Source organism: Pyxicephalus adspersus, chromosome 6 (assembly GCF_032062135.1).
Source record: "Pyxicephalus adspersus chromosome 6, UCB_Pads_2.0, whole genome shotgun sequence".
Classification (NCBI taxonomy): Eukaryota; Metazoa; Chordata; class Amphibia; order Anura; family Pyxicephalidae; genus Pyxicephalus; species Pyxicephalus adspersus.
This window is the reverse complement of record NC_092863.1, coordinates 59571844-59592765: the sequence shown is the minus strand read 5'-3', so window position 1 is coordinate 59592765 and position 20922 is coordinate 59571844. Positions and strand designations below refer to the sequence as shown.

General features: G+C 35.8%; 1 long non-coding RNA gene across 1 annotated transcript; it reads right to left on the bottom strand.

Moving 5' to 3' along the window:
• Positions 1 to 9299: 9299 nt before the first annotated feature.
• Positions 9300 to 19541, bottom strand: LOC140332556 (uncharacterized). The gene is made up of 3 exons (XR_011921168.1): positions 19460 to 19541; positions 14437 to 14519; positions 9300 to 9579 (listed from the first exon to the last, which is right to left on the bottom strand). It is a non-coding gene; the product is annotated as an uncharacterized lncRNA (long non-coding RNA).
• Positions 19542 to 20922: the final 1381 nt, after the last annotated feature.

The following is a 20922-nucleotide window of genomic DNA, read 5'->3' as shown; positions in this document are numbered from 1 at the left end:
ATCTACCTCTGCCATTTCCTTCAAAACCTATTATGTGCTTCGTGTAGCTGCCTTGTAGATTTTGGCAAGGAATATTGCATTGCAGAAAAATAAATGAAAAATACTAAAGAACAAAATATGATGCTGCTGACTTTTATTGAGGAACAAAAGCATCAGCAGGCAAATCAATAAAACATAGAATCAAAGAAAAAGAGAGTTTCTTTTTAGTTTGTGGATCTATCAGGATAACATATTGTCCGGCATTGAACAGGAGCTGTTCTCACTCGTTCTTCTAAAATACAATTGAAATAAAAGACACATGGCATATAGGGAAGAATAATGGCTGTACAAAGCTTGAAGTGCACAAACAAGAACACAAGAATGACAAAACAATCACTCCAAAGAGGCAGTGTGAAGCAATTTGGTCATTAGGGAGCAAACATACTGCTACAATAAGCAGTAGAAGATGAATGATTCTATTTTTCTGTGGTATATTTTGATACGGTATAGAACGAACATTGGCGATTTCTAAAAGTGAACAATCATGGCTTTTTATTTTTTAACTTTATATGCTGTTTAAATATAATGATGTTATTTCATATATGTTTTCATTCATTAAAAGCTGTATTTCATAGCTGTATAGGGAATATAGGTTTCCACTGATCTGTATTCAATGAATTAATGGAACATTACAAAGGGATAAGAACAAGACACCCTAACCCTCCTCCGTCACCACAACCAACATCAATCCTCTGGAAAAGCAAAGGGAAGGTAACAGCAGCTGCAGTTTACATTACAAGCTATTTGTGCATTGATTAATTGAGAAAGTGGATGAAAACTAAGAGAGTCTCTTTTTTTTCCAGGAACATTTATTCTCCTGAAGTTCCTGTACTGTAAGTGGAACTAAAGTTTCACTTTTTAAAAAATCCACAATCAGTCATCCTGACCTTTTCTGACATAATCTCTCCTACCTCCCCAACCATTTCTGGAATCTGTCAAAAAAGGATACTCGGCACCTGTGCAACACATACGTCAACCTGGACTGGCCAATCAAGATGGCCGATAATCGTCTCCAGGAAGAGAAAAAAGAAAGATGCCAGCACCCTGTGAGGAGGTTTAGTTCCACTTTAACTTCTAAGCAACCATAATGTGAAGCAGCCAGATTTAATGCCCATTACACAGTGGTTCATGGTGGCATTGCAGGTTTTTGGTGGCATGAAAACTATTTATGATAGTGTTTGGAATAGCCTAAGCAAGATTTATGTCTTCACAATCCTCTACCATGTGTTAAATATTATATTTTGCATAGGATTGGGATAGGACATGATCTACAGTGTATTGCATCACAATGACATTTAGTTTACATGAAACCAACTGTAGCCCCTGGTAAGGGGCAATATTCCGGTTAGTGCCCCCTTCCTGCTGCCTAGGCTGGTGGTCCTTTAAACTACTTAGTAGACAGCTGTTGTAGCCTGGTCTGTTTTTGTGAGTTGCACAGGAAAAGGACTAATATTGGCTGCAGACCAATGGGAAATAGCCTGCCCCCCAGGGAAAACAGAAAAATTGAGGGCTCACATTGTAAGGAGGGAAAAGGAACTGGATTATATGGCTGTAACACAGTGTGCCCTAAGCTCTGCTGCTGAGGACTACTCATCTCCTGTACAGTCCTGGTGGATACCAGGATATCCAGCATTCTGCACTAAGCTGTTCATGCTCATGGAAAAGAAAAAAGTCAAATCTGCTTTAAACAATAAGTGAAGTTAGCAGTCAGGCAGCATGGTCACATTAATCCTACTTTAATCTTGTTAATGACTTTGATGAAAAACCATTATCCTAATTCACTTTAGATTCCAATGATTGTAATACTAACATGAATGATTATGGTTCCTGTTACAGGAGGTAAGGGGAAATTTTCCAATGGGGACACCTATTCTGCTCATTATATACATCAGACATGCTTTTAGGTCCTGCATTGTGTAAGCTGTGCATTGCATATTTCTGACCAAAGTGTTTATTATGTCAACAACAATGTGTTTTAATGTTTTAATGTTTAAAGTTTTGCTTTCAAATAGGTTCTGAAAAAACACAAGATATCTGTAAATATTCAAGGTAGAATCAAATTTGATGGAAGAGTTTTGTTGATTTTGTGTAAATATGTAAATGTATGCACAGTAAAAAAAACGTTTGGGGAAATAAGGACTTTTATTTATGAATAGAGTAAATAGGCAATGGACTTGGTTTCAATGTAGCCATTCTCTTTTAAACCTTGTTCAATGTTCAGCACAATCTGGCCAACCCTACCGTACTGTGCACTATGCACACCAAAATATTTCTTTATTTTTTGGCCCTATGGGTACAAAAGGTTTTTATAATCCTAGCAAAGTTTCTATTGATACCAGTGCTGGAGGTTGTTATTGCAACATCTCACAGCATTGCTATACCAGGCTTTGTTATCATCTTGTTATCATTTTGCCTAAAACATTGCAAAGCAAGATGAAAAGGGTGCCCAACAAGCCATATGTCATTAAGCTACACCCATGTTATTCCCTGTGGAAGGGAACACACTTCTTCTCGGTCCCTTCAAGGTGTTGCTTACAATTATTTTTCACTTGTTGGTAACTATATGCATGCAATTTTCTACAGTCATAATGCAGCAATTAAATGATGTAATCAAAGGTTTAAAATATGGCAATGTCCAAGCATCATTTCAAGGCCTTCCACATCTAAAACTTGAAAAAAAGCTACAAATACCCTACTCTAGTCTCAGCTAACTGTGGTATACATTGACCAGATTTGCTGGAAGTGAAGTGACAGGTTTTATCAAGTAAATTCATGTCATGTGAGAGATAATGAAGTTTCATTAGTACACCTGCCTGGATAACACAGATTCTTTATAAACTATGAAATTGTATATGCCATAGATCTAATTGGATTTAAAACTGATTGAATAGTCCATATTAATATTTTTATACTGGATATAGCTAAAGTCTGTTCTCCCAGGGCTTATGTATAGACCTCAGGCTCAGAAGCACATCAGATACAGTCAGGAGAAACTATTTTTAAAATTTCTTTCAGATAAAAATGGATTGCTTCTGAAATTACACTTACTATGCATTTACTTTGCATCCCCACTGACCAATATAAGCGAATGAAAGCAGCTGAAACACAGAAAATAGAACATGCTGCATTTACAAAACATACCACAATGCTGTACATAGCAAAAGCAAAAATAAGAAGAGATGAGTGAATGATCCCAGAGGAAGATTTGATTAGCCTGATATAACAGAAATTGTAAATTCCCAGCAACATGAACATACATTTTCCATCAACAGGAACATAGCATGTGAGGAAGCATGCTTTGGTTTTATTTATATCAAATATAATTGTCTGGCATTAAAACATATTACTTTTTGATCAAATGCAAAACCCCAGTAAAAGTACCTTTAGGCTATGTTTGGATTGGCAGTGAACTTCTTCATGCCATTGAACCACTGTCTTGGGGGAGATGCCACCGTTAGCTCCTACCCAAGGCAGCCCAAGAGAGAATTAATGGCAGTGCGCTTTTCAGTACCACTCAATGCTGCCCACAACTGCTACCTTCTTTCAAAATTTCAGACCCTGTTTTTTAAAGTTCCAGAGCTGCAGTGCAAGGGACCAAGCAGCCGGCAACTTGCCAGGCATCGGGGTGGGCAGGATCCCCTGATCCTGCTGCAGGTCTGTTCCTCCCCTTTAATAAGTGACACTCCCTTACTGCAGGGGATAACTTTAGTCTCATGAGATTTTGTGATGTGTCTCTCTGTTCTCTTTGCTGGAGGCACTGACATGAGAAAAAAGCACTGCCGCTATTATTAGCATTGCTGAGCAATGCTTGGTCAGTAGTGTCAGTAAAAGGAAAAGATCAGCTACAAGAAAAGAACTAGCTGCCTTTCTGCCTTTCTTATAGAGTCAAGTTCTTCTTTACCAAAGCCACCAACCCTGCCAGCTTTTGCCACCCTTTCCCAGTCTGTCACACAACATAAAATATTATCTTGTTTGAGGTGCAATCTTTTCAAGAAAGGTTTAAGCATGCACATTTTAGTTTGAAAAGTGTAATAAGCTAAAATAAATAATTTATTTACCTACTGTCAATATACATACAAAGTACTCCCCCACCCAAACACTCCCCATCTCACCTATTACCTATGTCTTTTTACATTTTTAATGCAATTTTTTTTTTAATTGAAGCTTCCTTAGACAAGGAAACATGCGTTGGTCTATTGTTTTAACTATGGGAGTCTTTCAATAATATGCTATCTGTATTCATAAAATAAAATATTTTAAGTTCCTTTGAGCTCACATTTTGGTACACTTGCTAATGATCTTCCATTTCTTGTTGATTTTGTAACTGATTCCTGTTGTCTTTCAAGTTTACCCAAAGACTGTAATGTTTTTTTTCTTTTCTTTTTTTTGCACTTTGTCATTGTTTTGTACTTTTTTATCACAATATATTTAAATTTTTGCATTGTTATTTCTTTTTCATCTACAAATAAAAAGTATATTAAAGCAATGTTTTATTCACATGAAACCCCCATTAGGACCCTTCATCTAGTTTTTGGGTGTGGGGGACCCATGATCCAGTGATATAAAAATGCTCATACAGCCTGATCTCCAACAGTCCCTTTTTACTTCCAAAATGTAGTTCTGTACCATACAACAGTTCTGTACCATTCACCTTATGCATCAAATTTGGTTTGCACAAAATCATTGACATATGCAGATATACAAATAGCAAATGCAAAAAGGTCAGTGCACTCATTATACTGGAGCCCCATACATACCAAACAGGGACAATTTTTGAGGGCTTTTGAAATAACTTGTAGAAATCCAAGCTTGAATATTATAATGTAGTATTATCTTTTGAAATGTGGCCCTGTATGTTATTTACTCAAATTGGGAAATGTGCAATTTGCTTGACTTGGGGCAGTTTTTCTGACTCCATGTACTTTAACAGAATAGATATGCCTAAAAATAACACTATCTGAAAAATTAGTACCTCGCTTCTTGCAAAAACTAGAATTGAGTCATAAAAACAGAAAACATATTCTTACATATGAACCTAAGGCCACTTTAAAGCTATACTCCAGACAAACACCTAAATACACAAAAAAACATATATAGGGGAGCTATATTTTTAGGGACTTTCTGAGATGGAGAGCACTACAGGACAGTTCTACAGAGCAGAGGTGTATAAACCTCAGAGCTGGATGGAAATACGGTACCTTGGCAGGTAAAACAGTTCGTATGCATTTATTTTGTCTGTTTGCTTGAAATGTAGGTTTATCCTAACCATACCCTGACAGAAAATGTATAACATATAATTATCATTAAACATTAGGATTTATTTATAAGTACATTTTACAGACCATGGCTATTCCAAAAATTGACAAACCTGTTCATACTACGGGTCACAGATAAGAATTGCTCAGGATTAAGCTCTGTTGGATAAAAGCCTGACTTTTCAGCAGTCTATCAGCTTTGTATGGATTATTGCTGCACTACTTCACTTTCTTTTACAGAAAGCCTAGTGCTGCTTGAGTTATGTGTCATGCATGACCCCATTCCCATCTGTTTATACTGCTTGATGCAATGGTGCGGAGTTTAAACAGACATACAATATTACTCCAAGGAAAAAAAAAACAGACTTGAAGATGTGATGCTGACAGCCTTTAATGGAATAACATGGAAATGTGTCATGTTGTTAGGAGTGTGAGCTAAAATAGATCTGCTAGTAATTTGATAACATTAACTGGACCATTTGTTTCTAGGAGGGAGTGAAGCATGTTAGGATTGCGTATATCAGAATGTCAAGGTGTTACATAATCCAGACTATGCAGATCATTCAGCTAATTTTGAAAACATGGTACACTTTTAATACATAATTCTTGCAAATATTTTGTTTTAAAAAAGAAAAATGATAATTATTCTTATCCAGTATTTATATAGCACCGACATAATAAGCAGGGCTTTACAAAGCCCATAGTCATGTCACTAACTGTGCCTAAAAGGTGCTCAAAATCTAATGTAATGAATTGTTTATTGTATTATATGTACTGTGTATATATTATATGTGTGTTTTGTGCTTATGTTATATGCATGTTATATGCTTGTTATGAATGTTATATGTTATTTGGTAAGTGCTGTACTTTTAGAGATCTTTGTTTTTACATACATTTTCATGTGGAAATCTGTGTATGTGCATTGGAGTATTTTGTGGTATAATTTAAGTTTTTTATAAAGTTATAACTCTATAATCAAATCAGCCATATCCTTTATTTGAATTAGATATGATTACTTTTATCCATAGCATACACCACTGCATAAACTTTCTGGTAAATTTATCCCTGAATTCTCATTGGAAAATTGAAGTTTGCAGTCAGTCAGTAGTATGTGTGCCTGTGTTAAAATTTCAGTAATAACAACACTAAGGGCTCTTTTTAAAAAAAAGAGAATCTGACATTCCCTTAAACATTCCCTGGTGGGAATAAATTGCTACCATTGCAACACGTGGACTTGGAAGATTTCTACCAGGGAATGTTGAAATGTCTGATTCCCTGTTTTATAAATAAAGACCCAGGAGTATTTAATAAATAGATACATTACATACAAAAAAGGGACCCTGTTCCTACTTGTGTGTCAACTTGGAAAATACGTGAATTTGTGTTGTATTTTTTTAACTAGGTTTTAAAAATGCACCTTATTGTTTGCTAATACTTGTGTATTTCTCTTCTACCTACTGAAAGAAACATAAGTTATATCTCCTCTGCTGATTATATTTTTTATTTATCTGTTTTGTTTTAGTTTTCTATTCTTTATGTCAATTGTTCTGCCTGTTTCTCTCGAGTGCAAAGTAATTTCCATTTAGGAAACAAAGACAATCATCTCTAAATAGGCAGATTTATGCCATCCAGAATATTAATAAAAAAAAACAGGAATTATTTAGTTTTAAAACAAATATTCCTTGGAGATCAAAGATATCACACTTCAAACGTTTCAGTGAAATAAAGATTCTTACTCACTTGGGAAATTAAAAGCTCTTAAATAATTAAAAATAATATTCCTCAATTAAAACATAAAAATGTATACAAAACAGATATTAGTCTGCTGTCTTGAATTTCTGCTGAATAACCTTCCTTTTACAACTGCTTTGTTATTATTATTACACAGTATTTATATAGCGCTGACTAATTACGCAGAGCTTTACAAAGTCCATAGTCATGTCACTAGTTGACCCTCAAAGGGGCTCACAATTTAATGTCTCTACCATAGTCATATGCCATTACCACAGTCTAAGGTCAATTTTTTGGGGGGAAAGTACATGACATGCTGGCCACAATACACCCCTGACTTTGTGTCACTCAAAGAACTCGCAGAGAGAGTTCAGAGAGACAACCCACCCACCGCCCTGAGCCTGCGATTACATATGGGAAACGTGGTCCACAGCTCTGGCCCGTGTGCCCCCCCAGGGGGGTCCTTCTCCTGACTTCACAGGGGGGCAAACCAGACAGAGCTGCGGACCATCAAAAAATCCTTTGCAAAATAGGAGTGGGCACGCCTGCCCATTACCAAAAAAAGTGAGAGCATGGCGTTACCACCTGTGCCCGCCCCACTATACCCCTGTACTTCACTGTAAGGTTTCTGAAAATGTGGAATAGGCTTCCTCAGGACGTATATAATCTAATCCTTGTTTTTTTCACTGCAAAGTCTTTTTGAAATTTGATTAAAACAGTCCAGTTTCTTTTGTTAAATACAAGTGATATTTAGCTGCTGAGATGGAACCTTTATGAATGTTTAGTAAGACTTTCAGTGCTCAAAACCCTCACAAAGCTTTTTAGTATTATTATGCACTATAGACAAATGCACTGTAGAGTGATTTAGTAGATGTTTCATAAGCATATTAGTGGTCTACAAAAGGAATTCCTAATGTGTTTTTCATCCCAGGGAATGTGTAAGCACAAGACTACTTAAAGAATAAAAGAACTGTACAGGTGATGAGTCATGGGAAATATCCAAAATAGTGGTGCCCAACCTTTTTTCATCTGGGGGCCGCTGTTGACCTGAAGATAAAACTTGCGGGCCACAATGCAAACAAACATTAAAGATATATTAGGAATAGTTTTAATTTAAAATGAAATGTTTCTAGTTACCGTAAGGTACATGCACCAAATAAAATAAATGACAAATTTCTGCACTCACCATTTGATGCCCATTTTATTAAAGAAATATACAAAAATAATGCTATCACACACTGGTGGACAGTCATATAATGCTCCCTACTTACCATTCCTTTCAAAGAGCAGAAACTACACCATACAATGTGTTCTGTTAATTATAGAGGGCTGCTAACCTTCTTTGTACCCCAAAATCTCTGCAATGAATACTTCCAGACAAATGCAATTCATGCGACAGTTAGCCAGGAGGTACATGTTCTTACTACTACATCTTTACATCCCTACATCTCCCCGTTCCTTAAAAATTGGGGTTCACAGAAGGTAAGTAGCCAGATAAGTGTTACAGGATAGCTATAGTTTTTCTTATCTTGTTATGGGGTCACAGCAATAAAATTTTAGGGGGAGTTAGCCACAAGAGTCCCCCACTTATCCTACATTTTAATATACATACAGATCCCTTTCAGGGGAAATTGGGATTTAAGCATAGGATTTTTATGTTTTTTGGGGACTTTAATTTTGCATAAATATACAATCCAAAAATCAATGTAACACTTATATTAAAAAGATGTCAAACATATCTTACTTCTGGGAAGGGATCCTATATTAAGGTCCTCCCTAAACCGGGAAAAGATCCTAGATACCCGGCGCCCTATTGCCTGATATCACCGATCAATCTGCATCCCAAAATGTTGTCCAAAATTCTAGCGGACAGATTAGCACAATATCTACCAAACCTTGTATCTTCAATGCAGGTGGGGTTCGTCAGGGGCAGAGCTGCAATGACAAATATACGCAGAGTTCTGACGGTTTTGGAATATGCCAAACAACATCCTGACCTTGACCTGGCAATCAAAAGCATAGACGCCGAAAAGGCATTTGATAATGTACATATTCCTTGGCTATTTAAAATTTTGGAAAAAGTGGGGATACAAGGGACATTCTAATTCTTCTAATTTTTTTGGCGGCCATGTATTACGACCCCCTTGCAAGGATCAAGACTTTGGGCATATATATATATAAATATATATATATATAGCTTACAGAGAAATTGGGGTTTTTAGAGAGTAAGGGGATAGCTATGTGTGACAAGGTAGTGTGATAAGATGGGTTTAACATTTCATTGGGGAAAGGGGGGGGCAAAAAGGTTTCCTACTGTCTTCCACATTTCCAGTTGCCAAAATGGGGTTGAGAGAAGGTAAGTGGCCAAGGTAAGTTGCCAGCTATGTATAACAGGTACCCCACCAGCCACTCAGTCCCTCACACTGCAGCGTATGCAGATGTGACTCCAGGCAGCAGTGAGCAGTACTGAGCATCTCCCCCTGGGCGGGCATGAGGAAGGAGTAGTCGCACTAGCTGGTTGTGGCCCGCAGGCTGTAGGTTGGGCACCCTTGATCTAAAAGAAAGCACAGAAAGTCAACAACATAAATGAATAATAAATGTGGATTTTTTTTATTTTATTATTTATTTATTTTTTACTGATTATGGTGCTATAATTTCTATTCATGGCATCTCTGACTATATTAGGCAGGATTGACTGGTTGTTTGAGTAAACCAGAAAGGAATATAATTGCAACTGATGGTGTCAAAAGGGATTTTGTTTTTTACTACAGTATTGTAAGGATAAACTAAAAGATGCTTTACTTTATTTTACATTCTTCTGGATTTTCAACATTACAAATTGTAAGAAAATAGGCTAAATCCCCTTTGTCACTATTATTAGTAATCTCTGTTTGTACTGTGGTGTCTGCAATGTAATATAACCTCCAGATGGAGTAAATTCTTCTTGGAAACAACTGAATCAATCATTTCGTAGGCATCTTCTCTGTACTGAATTTTTTTCTTTCCTTACCTTTTATCCTTGAATAAATTAGGAGTATGTGGTTTGTTTAAGTGAGTTATACTATATAATGCATACTTTATGTAACATGCCACTTACATGTTTTCCTTATATATATTATTAATGTAAAAATGTGGTGCAAAAAAAAAAAATCATCACACGATAGCTTCCATTTCAAAATAAAATTATATCATAAAATCTCCACTAAACCAATAAAAGTACAACTTCTTATTCAGAATCAGTATAGCATAACCCATCCAAATGCAATGTCAACCAGTTTACATTTGCAACTTATTTGCATAAACCAAATAAAATTAGGAGCAATAAAAGTCAATATATCCAAAATGAGTTCATGTATAGCACTAACAACTTTTTAGGATAAAGATGTTCGTGTAGACAGATTGGCCACTCACCGTGTGTGGCGCACCATGTATGTTAAAAATGGTCAAATGCTTATCAATCTGATCCTCAATCCAAATACTCTTGTGCAGAATGTCCAGGTTACAGGTATAATAGCCACTCTTCCATTCTACACTTAAAAGATCTTAGTTTCCTGTGATCTAATATAAGCTTTTCAATGTACCCCGTGCTTATCATTGCTAAAAACTGTTGCACCATCGACAGCAGTTTGCAGTTTATCACACCTGACAAATGGAAGCTGCTATATTTTAATTGTTAAAATACACATTATAACCCAAAATCTTGGGCATTTTAGCACTGATCTACTTCACTGACCTCCACTAAACTGGCACAGATCTCAGTTATTTACTACTGTATTGGTGCAGTGTACTAGTGCACATTTCCTGCATTGAATCACTTCTGTACCAGCCACAACTTATGTATTTGTCCACTTAGCGTTAATGTATGGATCCACCTCCCCTCTGAACACCATTGTACCAAAGCACCCGGCCACTGTACTAAAACACTTTTCTATCCACAGTGCTGTAATATTCTACTACAATAACTGATCTTTTTACTGCTTGGTACTTCACCCATGGAGTTCTCTAATGACTGCAACTGTACCAACAATAATTAAACTGTTTCTATACTTTTCCAGTGGCTGTAACTTTATTCACCAACTTTACTGAACACTGTCTTGCCGTGTATTTCTTTTGTTGACCGCTATGTCTAATAGATTGTTTAGGAAGGTTTGACCAGTAAACACAGTGTATTAAATTAATATAAAACGTTAAATACAATATTGTCATACTTTATTATATATGAAATCTTGTATTTATTTATGTTTATTTTACTATTAAATAAAAATTATTTTAAAGAAGTATAATAAAGATTAAAAATGTCATTTACAAGTTATCTTTATTCCATTGTATATTTACATTAAGGAACACAGCATATCATTTTAACAACTGATATTTCCAGGAGAAATTTCATTCTATTCACTAGCAAGCACGCACACCCAGTGCATATTTTCCAATAACTTCTGGTGCTCCAAAGTGAAAAATGTAATGGGATATAGATTCCTAAAAGTGTTTTATTTAATTTGGTAAAGGTCAAAACTTTTACATTTTTAGAAAGACACCACATAGCTGGAATTGCCATCATAACTCTTGTTCACATAAGGCCGTTATCAATTTGCCTTATTTCAGCACAAGTAAATAACTTTCCAAATTTGTACCTTCTTTAGTGTCTTTTCAAGAAATGCCTATGATATTTACATCATTCTAAACCTACCTCCATAGAACTATTCAGAAGGCTGCATATTTGTATATTAATTATTTTAGACTTAAAAAATATTTATCATGTATGTTTCTTAAAAATACATGCATATGCAACTTTTCAAGTCCAGACAAACAACTTAATACACACTTGCCATATTTGTTTTATCCAAACAAAGATTCCAGCCATCCTTATGCCTAATATACCCCCAACAGAAAGAACAGTAGGGGGATACCACTTTCTGTTAGAGTTAAGATATAAGGCTGCTGACTGGGTTAGAAAGAAGTATGAAACATATCAATGACCTGCTCACTTCACTGTCCCCTTCAACATCTTTTCTGTTAAACCATTTACATGTAGCAGACGGCTTAACTCATAGACCTGTCACTCTTTCTCCCAGTATTAGTTTTGCTGTGCGGACGATAAGAGGAGGCAGATTTAAGGGCAGTTAAAACGGCAAAGGGATTATGGGCCTTCCCCAGTCCTCTAGCAACAACCACAATCCAACATTCCAACTGAAGTCAAAGGAAGCAAATGGGCATTCCAGGATGGCCAGAAGCTACATTTCAAGCCCAGGAACCAGCAAACCACAAACACAATCATGTGCACAACATGGTTACAGATGAGCATGCAGTAAACTGCTGCAGGTTCCTGCAAGTCTGAAATTAGCCTTACTCTGTGTTTTTCCCTTCTTTCAACCCCTTGGGGCTAGCAGATATCCATGCATTGCCTGTAACCCCTGATATAATAAGTAAAGTTATCAATCATATAACTCAGAAAAACTGCTTTATTGTTGTGCCATCCCTAACACTGCTTCCAGCGGAAACATGTTAGCTAGGCAGATCTGTCTGTGCATGCAGCCTAAATATGTACTTTGAGCATTAGTCCAATTTTTTTATAGCATGATGGGAAACACATAAGTAGTGCCTAAAAGATGGATAAATAAATTTAGGTTTCAATTTTATTTTATATATTAAAATATACATTTTTATGATGTGATTCAAAGGCAATGTTTCATCTTAGGAACTTTTTGCCATCATTTACCAGTTATTAGCGTTATAGCAGTTTTATAGCCCATGCANTTAAAAATACATGCATATGCAACTTTTCAAGTCCAGACAAACAACTTAATACACACTTGCCATATTTGTTTTATCCAAACAAAGATTCCAGCCATCCTTATGCCTAATATACCCCCAACAGAAAGAACAGTAGGGGGATACCACTTTCTGTTAGAGTTAAGATATAAGGCTGCTGACTGGGTTAGAAAGAAGTATGAAACATATCAATGACCTGCTCACTTCACTGTCCCCTTCAACATCTTTTCTGTTAAACCATTTACATGTAGCAGACGGCTTAACTCATAGACCTGTCACTCTTTCTCCCAGTATTAGTTTTGCTGTGCGGACGATAAGAGGAGGCAGATTTAAGGGCAGTTAAAACGGCAAAGGGATTATGGGCCTTCCCCAGTCCTCTAGCAACAACCACAATCCAACATTCCAACTGAAGTCAAAGGAAGCAAATGGGCATTCCAGGATGGCCAGAAGCTACATTTCAAGCCCAGGAACCAGCAAACCACAAACACAATCATGTGCACAACATGGTTACAGATGAGCATGCAGTAAACTGCTGCAGGTTCCTGCAAGTCTGAAATTAGCCTTACTCTGTGTTTTTCCCTTCTTTCAACCCCTTGGGGCTAGCAGATATCCATGCATTGCCTGTAACCCCTGATATAATAAGTAAAGTTATCAATCATATAACTCAGAAAAACTGCTTTATTGTTGTGCCATCCCTAACACTGCTTCCAGCGGAAACATGTTAGCTAGGCAGATCTGTCTGTGCATGCAGCCTAAATATGTACTTTGAGCATTAGTCCAATTTTTTTATAGCATGATGGGAAACACATAAGTAGTGCCTAAAAGATGGATAAATAAATTTAGGTTTCAATTTTATTTTATATATTAAAATATACATTTTTATGATGTGATTCAAAGGCAATGTTTCATCTTAGGAACTTTTTGCCATCATTTACCAGTTATTAGCGTTATAGCAGTTTTATAGCCCATGCATTCATTTATAAAGTCGAGTAATCACTGCAATTTCAGTCATTCACTTTTATCCTTAATGACAGTGACCTTTTTGTAACCTCTTTCCTTTTCAAAACATTATGAATGGCTTCAGCAGGAGATGGGTGAAAGGATTACATCATTTTTGTATCTCTCCATTCTTGTCGGGTTATTAAAAATTCATTTCCAAGTAAAAGCTCCTTATATCAGCACAAATGTGTTGCTGTGGGAACTTTACCTGAGATACAAGGCATTTCTCCCATAAAGAATTGCAGTTTAACATAACATTCTGGAACGATTGTTTATTTATTCATTATGTTTCATATGTGGAATGTTTTTCTGTCCTTTTCACATTTTCCTCGTCTGAAATGTTTGTGGGAGCTTGGTAATTGTTATAGTACATACCATTAATGCTAGCACATTAGATGATACAAGCAGTCATGTCTTTAATTTATTTATAATTTAGATTTGTGTTTTATTTTTAGTTTGACTTGAAAGGCAGAATATTGACATCCTCCAAATTAAAGGAGTATACAGAAATAAATAAGACACAGATTGGTTATGGAAGGGTAATGTCTTTTTATTATTACCTAAATGCATTGTTATAAATAAACAATTAATATTATTCAGTCAAAATATTATTGAGTCAAAATCCAAATATTACACCTACCATGTCTTTGATTTCCTTGGTGTTCAGTAAAGTTCATCCATAGTGATGGGGCTTGACCATTCAGGAGATGCCTATGTTTAAATCTGGAGAATTAAAAATATATCAATTAGGTAGATTATACAAATATCACAGTTTTTACACTAGGGTGTTCACAATCTTGAATTCTATATATTTTTTGTTTTGTAAAACATAAACAAGGCAGATTCTTAATGCAACCATGTTGATTACTGTAAATTTTAAGTATTGGCTTTGGAACTCAAAACCACCCAATGTGTGGCTGTGCTTGTCTGTAGGTGTGCAGCAACAGGGCTTCACATGCCTTTTAGTAACCTGCTGATAGATTGATCACAGTTGTCCACCACCCACCTCCTGTGGCATTCCACACATTATTGATATTGTAATATAGGGATGCTGGTGAATGTAGTCTGGCATCTATTGTTCTTCTAATATTGAGTGTCAAAAAGTCACATGATTGTTCATCCCACTTCATGATGTGAGATGAAGTGATATGTAGTTTTGCGTGCAAGCACATTTGGACCATTTGACATGAAAATAATAATTATTAACATTAAAAAAAAAACATTTTAGATATTTAAGTTACATAAACAATATTTGATGAGAATGTTTGTTTATCAATATCTATTCATCTGTTGTCTATCTGTCTGTCTTTCCTGGACATTCACTTCTGTCTGTCAATCTAATCTGTAAATTTAAACTTTATACTGTGGATAGAAATTGTGAAGCTTCTATGACTCAGCTTTGTCATCATCTGGCAGCAGCATTTAAATGACACCGCACCATGTGGCAAATAGAGCAGTTGTGATTCTAGCAGCATTCAGATGTGCATTTTGGATATAGCTCGTACGTGTTGGTGAGTGGAATATCTATTAACGAAAGAGGGAACAGGTGGTAATTTAAAATGAACAGTTTAAAAATCTTTTTTGATGGTTCAGCTTGTTAAAGTAAAAAGACTGTGATGGGACTTTAATGAACGAAGCAGACAAACTCTCCGATGTCTTGTCATGCCAGTTTGACGTTCATCCAGTTTTCTGCTCAATTCATTTTAAAAGCCGAAAGAAACTGGGCAGGATATGCTAATGGGTATTTTCAAATGTTCGATTTGTTTAAGTTTAATTTTTTCCATTATCGGGCCATACATTCTTAATTTGAAAAGCAATTTATGGTCTGATATGAGGTTTTAAAAGTCGTTTAGGGCTTCCCTGTGCAGTGGCAATATACCCTGCAAGAGCTCACTATTGCACAGATCATTGAACCCACAGTTGACATAAACGATCTTTGTGATTTTTAAGTTCGTCTTCCGCTAGGATGGAGAGTCACATTAAACTACACAAATAAAGCATTACCTCTAACCCTCGAAAACGTGTATATATTGTTGTAATGTGTAAATGCCACATCTGTATTTACTCAACTTAGAATTTACCATTTAGGTCCTGAGCTGCATAAATAAACGTCCACATTTTCTTTTCCAATTTCAGGTATTTTCATCCGAGAAACCTATTTCATTTCACAGCAGGAAACTTCACATCTCCATTTGTTTCTCATTTGCCCACCAATGGATATACCATTTATTATTGCATAATATGTATCTATATATTTATGGTATGTATGAAACACTTTCTTTTTCAAACTAAACCTTAAAATATATAAAATATTTAAATAAAAAAAATAAAATATATATAAAAATGAAATATTTTAATTTTTTTTAATTTTTTTTTTTTAATTATTACAAGCTAGTACTAAACCTAAAGCAGACATGTGGCTGTCCCCTTTATATAAAATAAATATGTGTTCTTAGATTTTGTTGGGGGGTTTCCCCTTCAGTATTTATGGCCACAAAGGTAAATAAAGACTGATAGGGAAACCCACAGCCTCCTGGGATACATACATCACATAACCAAAGAGACTGTCGGCTGGTCCTTCTGTGCATGGCCAGTCTCATCATTACACGCTTTTCTAAAAAATGTAAGAAAAAAGCTCAATCTTTACCCTCATTACTGACAAAAAATGCTGTTTACGGAGCTTTCTCAATTGCATACATCATTTAATTGATAACATATATATTTTATTTTATTTTATATATATAATTTTATATTAAAATGACATTGAATATCAATGTAGAGGTAATTTAGACTTAAGACTTTTAGTCCCAATCAATTAAAGCTCTCCAAGACTGTAGAAAATACACGTTCATCAGTGAACCTGGGTGATACAGCCAGCCTGGAATAGATGTGGCCCAGGATTGAAAACATTTGCTAACAAATAGGACATTTCTTTTAAGAAATCCATTCCAGGTTTGCTGGGTCACCCAGGTACACTGATGAAAATGTATCTTCTCCAGTCTTGGAGAGCTTTAATAAATTAGGCCCAATGTATACATTTGTTCTTAAATCCAATCCACCAACTATAGTAAAAACTTCTTCTAGCAATCTTGATTTTGGGAGGCACAAATATGTGACAGCACTTGAGAACTAAGCCACTTCTAGCAATTGTGCATACTGTTTATAACTGTTTATTTTGAATGGTTCCAAATCGTGAATAAGTGAATTTACCAAAGTTTTGTCCTGAGTCAATTGCCACTATTAATCTCAAATGTTTTGACCAAAGTCTATTGTCACTATTCAATAATTATGAATTCATTATTCAAATTCAACTTGAATAATAGTATGAGGAAACTCGCATTTCAGAAGGCAACAACAGAAATATACAAATTCACAATTTTGAAAATTTGAAATACAAAACAAAAAGTATACCCACTTTATTTATATACTGTACATATAGCACTTTCTAGCTATGGAGCCTGAGAGGGAAGAAAAAGCAAGGGGCAATAAGCATGTGACCTCCCTTTTATCCATATCAGGCCCAATGCTTTCCCTCAACATTGGGCTACCATAGATGAAGAAAAAGTATCTTCCCCACACCTGTCCCCTAAATGTGTGTGGGGAGTAAGTGGAAAATACTTATTTTAAAGACTTTTTATGAAGGGAAGGGATTCCTGAATAGCCATTTCTACTTATGTATTAGGTATATGATTACAGGGGTACATACTACCCCTTACTCTTTTCTAGAAAGAGGTAGCAAAATCTAAATAAATGCAAACACATACACCTCACTTACCACTTGAAATAAAAAAGATAACTCACGAAAGAAAAGAAATTTAGGATCAATCACACTGTCCATTTATTAAGGTAAATCCACCAATATAACATCACACTCTAAATGCTATTAGTGTAGCATAGAGTAATCTGTCACTCCTATGAAAGTCAATCTGTTTCAATTTGAAAATATACAAATATTCTAAATGAGATTATAAAGATTTGAAAAACATCTCCTAAAAACCCCTACAGCTATTTTCAGGATAAGTTCAGCAACACCCCGAATGTCCAATTGGGGGTATGACCTTTACTGTTCATATTGTTGGATTTATGTTACGTACTGATATATGTTCTACTTGATGATATGTGTTTATTGCACAATTAAGAACTTATTAACTACACTTGCCCAGAGGTTGGAACTCGAGTTGCGCAACTTGGACTCGAGTCAAACTTAAGGAGCCTAATAACAACATGCAACTTGTTTTCCCCAGCTTCAAACTTGCAACTCGATTAATGACTTGCTTTCTCTGCTAACAGCTGAAGGGGGAAGGGAGGAAGGCAGTGAGGCTTCTGTAACACCACTTTCTTCCCACCTTTCTTGCATTGTAAGGCCTCACTGCCTTCCTTCCTTCCCCTTTCAGCTGACAGGGGAGAAATCTGTGGACTTAGAATCCGATCCTGTGCTCAAGAATAAAATCAGTGCTCTCTTTCTATATGGGAACATATGGGGATAAATTAAGTGACTTGACTTGGGACTTGGATTGGAAGAATTCTTGGTGACTTGAGACTTGACTTGGGACTTGGTGTCAATGACTTGGGACTCGGCTTTTACTTGAAGGGTGACGACTTAGTCCAACCTCTGCACTTGCCATCAAAACATCCCTCTTTCTCTTAGTCCTTTATTCAATTTCATAATACTCACTTGTAAGTGAGCAGGGCGTGGCAAACCTATACAACAAATTGTAAGAGGTTTCAACACTTTCTATTTTCTTCTTCTATGTGTGTGTTATTACGTTAATATCAGTAATGTATTTTGGGTATCCACATAACTTGTGGACCTATCAATTTTTTTAAATCTAGTTGTTAGTACTTTTTCTGTCCCCTCTTCGTTTTTATGCAGCATCAGTAAGACTGAAGGGGAAACCCAAAGCCTAGAATACAAACATCACAAATCCCAAAAGGTTGTTGGCTGCTCCTTCTGTACATGTCCAAAATAGGCATGCATCTGAAGGGACTTTTTTAAGGAATGCAAAGAAAAAAAAGTGCAGATCTCATGATGGATATATTGAAAGTTCCACTTTATAACATCACCTGAGTAGTAGAACTCACTCTATTAGGCGGGCTGTTCACAGGAAAGGTGAGAGATACTACACTGAAATAATCAATTGCTGCAGTTTATTGGAAATTCAAAACACTGAAAATCTATCTGGAATTCTTTCTCCTGGACAATTTCCAGGCTTCATTACCTGCATAGACTTTTTATGACATAATTCAATGGGAAGGAATCTATATGAGGAACCTTTTCATAATGATATATTGTTAGATAGTAGTGGTGGTGCTTGCAGTTTTACAGAAGATGTAACTTTGTTGTTACAAACTAATCAAATAAGGTCAAGTGAAATTGACTTTCTGCTTACTGGCATTTTCAAGACAGCACAACATTGCACTCAAAATCTGTAGATCTATGATGTCAGGGATGTAGAGGTAAATGTCAATGAGACTAATTTTGAGCTCAGTACCAAAGCAGAGGTTAATGTGCTACTGCAATAGGTATTTTGCTGTCTTCTTTTGTGCAAATAGAACCAGCTACCTCTGTGTTTGTGTCCTAAGTGGTACTAAGGTGACTTCTGAACGATGTACACAACTATAAAAATTTTCCTGGAGGCTTACCTACCAATTATTTCTCTTACCTGAGAATAAAACATCCGTCCGGGGATGGATATTTCTATATACCAATCCAATTCAGTTCTAGAGGCCAACATAGTGAGGTATCTGAAATAAAAACAAATATATTCTGAGCTTTTAAAAAGCATTGCTATCTATGAAAACACATTTATGTGGACCCCACGTTTATCTACCTACCTGCATAAAGATTTGTCAATCAATGATAAAAGAAAACAAACTGTTTTGGAACCTAAACTTAAAGTTATGTATACCCTTCCTTGACTCTAATTAGAGGTTCTGACTCTCTTGTTGCATTTGCTCATTTATTTTATATATATAAATTGCAAAAGGGGCAACTGAAACAAAGGTTGACAGGAAATTTCTCATTTGACAAGAAAAATAATTTGGAGTTATGAATGGAGGTATTTCTGTTGGACTATTCAAAACATTTAGGAAACCAAGGGCCTTCTTAGCCTTCCAGGCTTTACCTTTACCTTAAAAATTCACTTTGTATGCAATGATCATTTAGAAAGTATTGATTTATACCCATAATGGTTGGTAACGGTATTAAATTGAGAGTGGTATTACCAGTACATAAATGATTTCAATGCCTACAAGAGCTCTTTGAGGTTTGAGGTCCAGGGAAGTGATCCTATTACTATGCTGTTTTGTCTTTTATTAGTCAGTCATGGGGCTGGGGCAGGTCCATTGCAACCTGGGCTCAGGAAAGATACATTGAAATAATGTTCACCATTTTAGATTGAGGATATATTTTAGCAGATATAAACCACTGTTATGAAAGTCTCAGTATTGAATGTAAAGATTACAGCAAAAAATGTTGTTTTATCTCCTAAAAAGTCATTTTTCTTGATATTTTGCCTGCAGTTCTGCTTTACAAAAGCGCTTTTCAAAGTTCATAGTCATGTTACTAGGTGAATCTCAAAGGGGCTCACAATCTAATGTCTCAACGTACCACAGTCATATGTCAATTCCACAGTCTAAGGTCAATTTTGGGGGGAAGCAACATAACCTAACTGCTTGTTTGTCGGAGGAAATATTAAAAGTAAAGACAGGTTCTCTTACGATGCACCTGCAGCCATTTGTGCAGTTGACAGCTGTCTTTCCCCACCTCAACAGAATGAAACAAAGTCATATTTATTTGGGTAAAGGAAAGAGCCAAAACCTTAACATCAGATACAAAAAGGAAAATTACAGTACTTAGGAGTAGTGAAGAAATGAACTATATTAACACATCATAACTTAAGAGAGTGTGAAGCCATAAAAAACTGCAGCACATCAAAAATATGGCCGTAACACAGGGCGAAAAAAAATCTAATGTGCCCATTAGGATTGACATGGCACTTGTAGTACAATATATGCCCCATAAAGCATATCTAACTATACCTTTGACAATGCTAAAAAAATTATATTCTATGACAATAGAACTAAAAGCAGCACAAAGTTCTAAGTCTACTGAAACCAGCTTGAT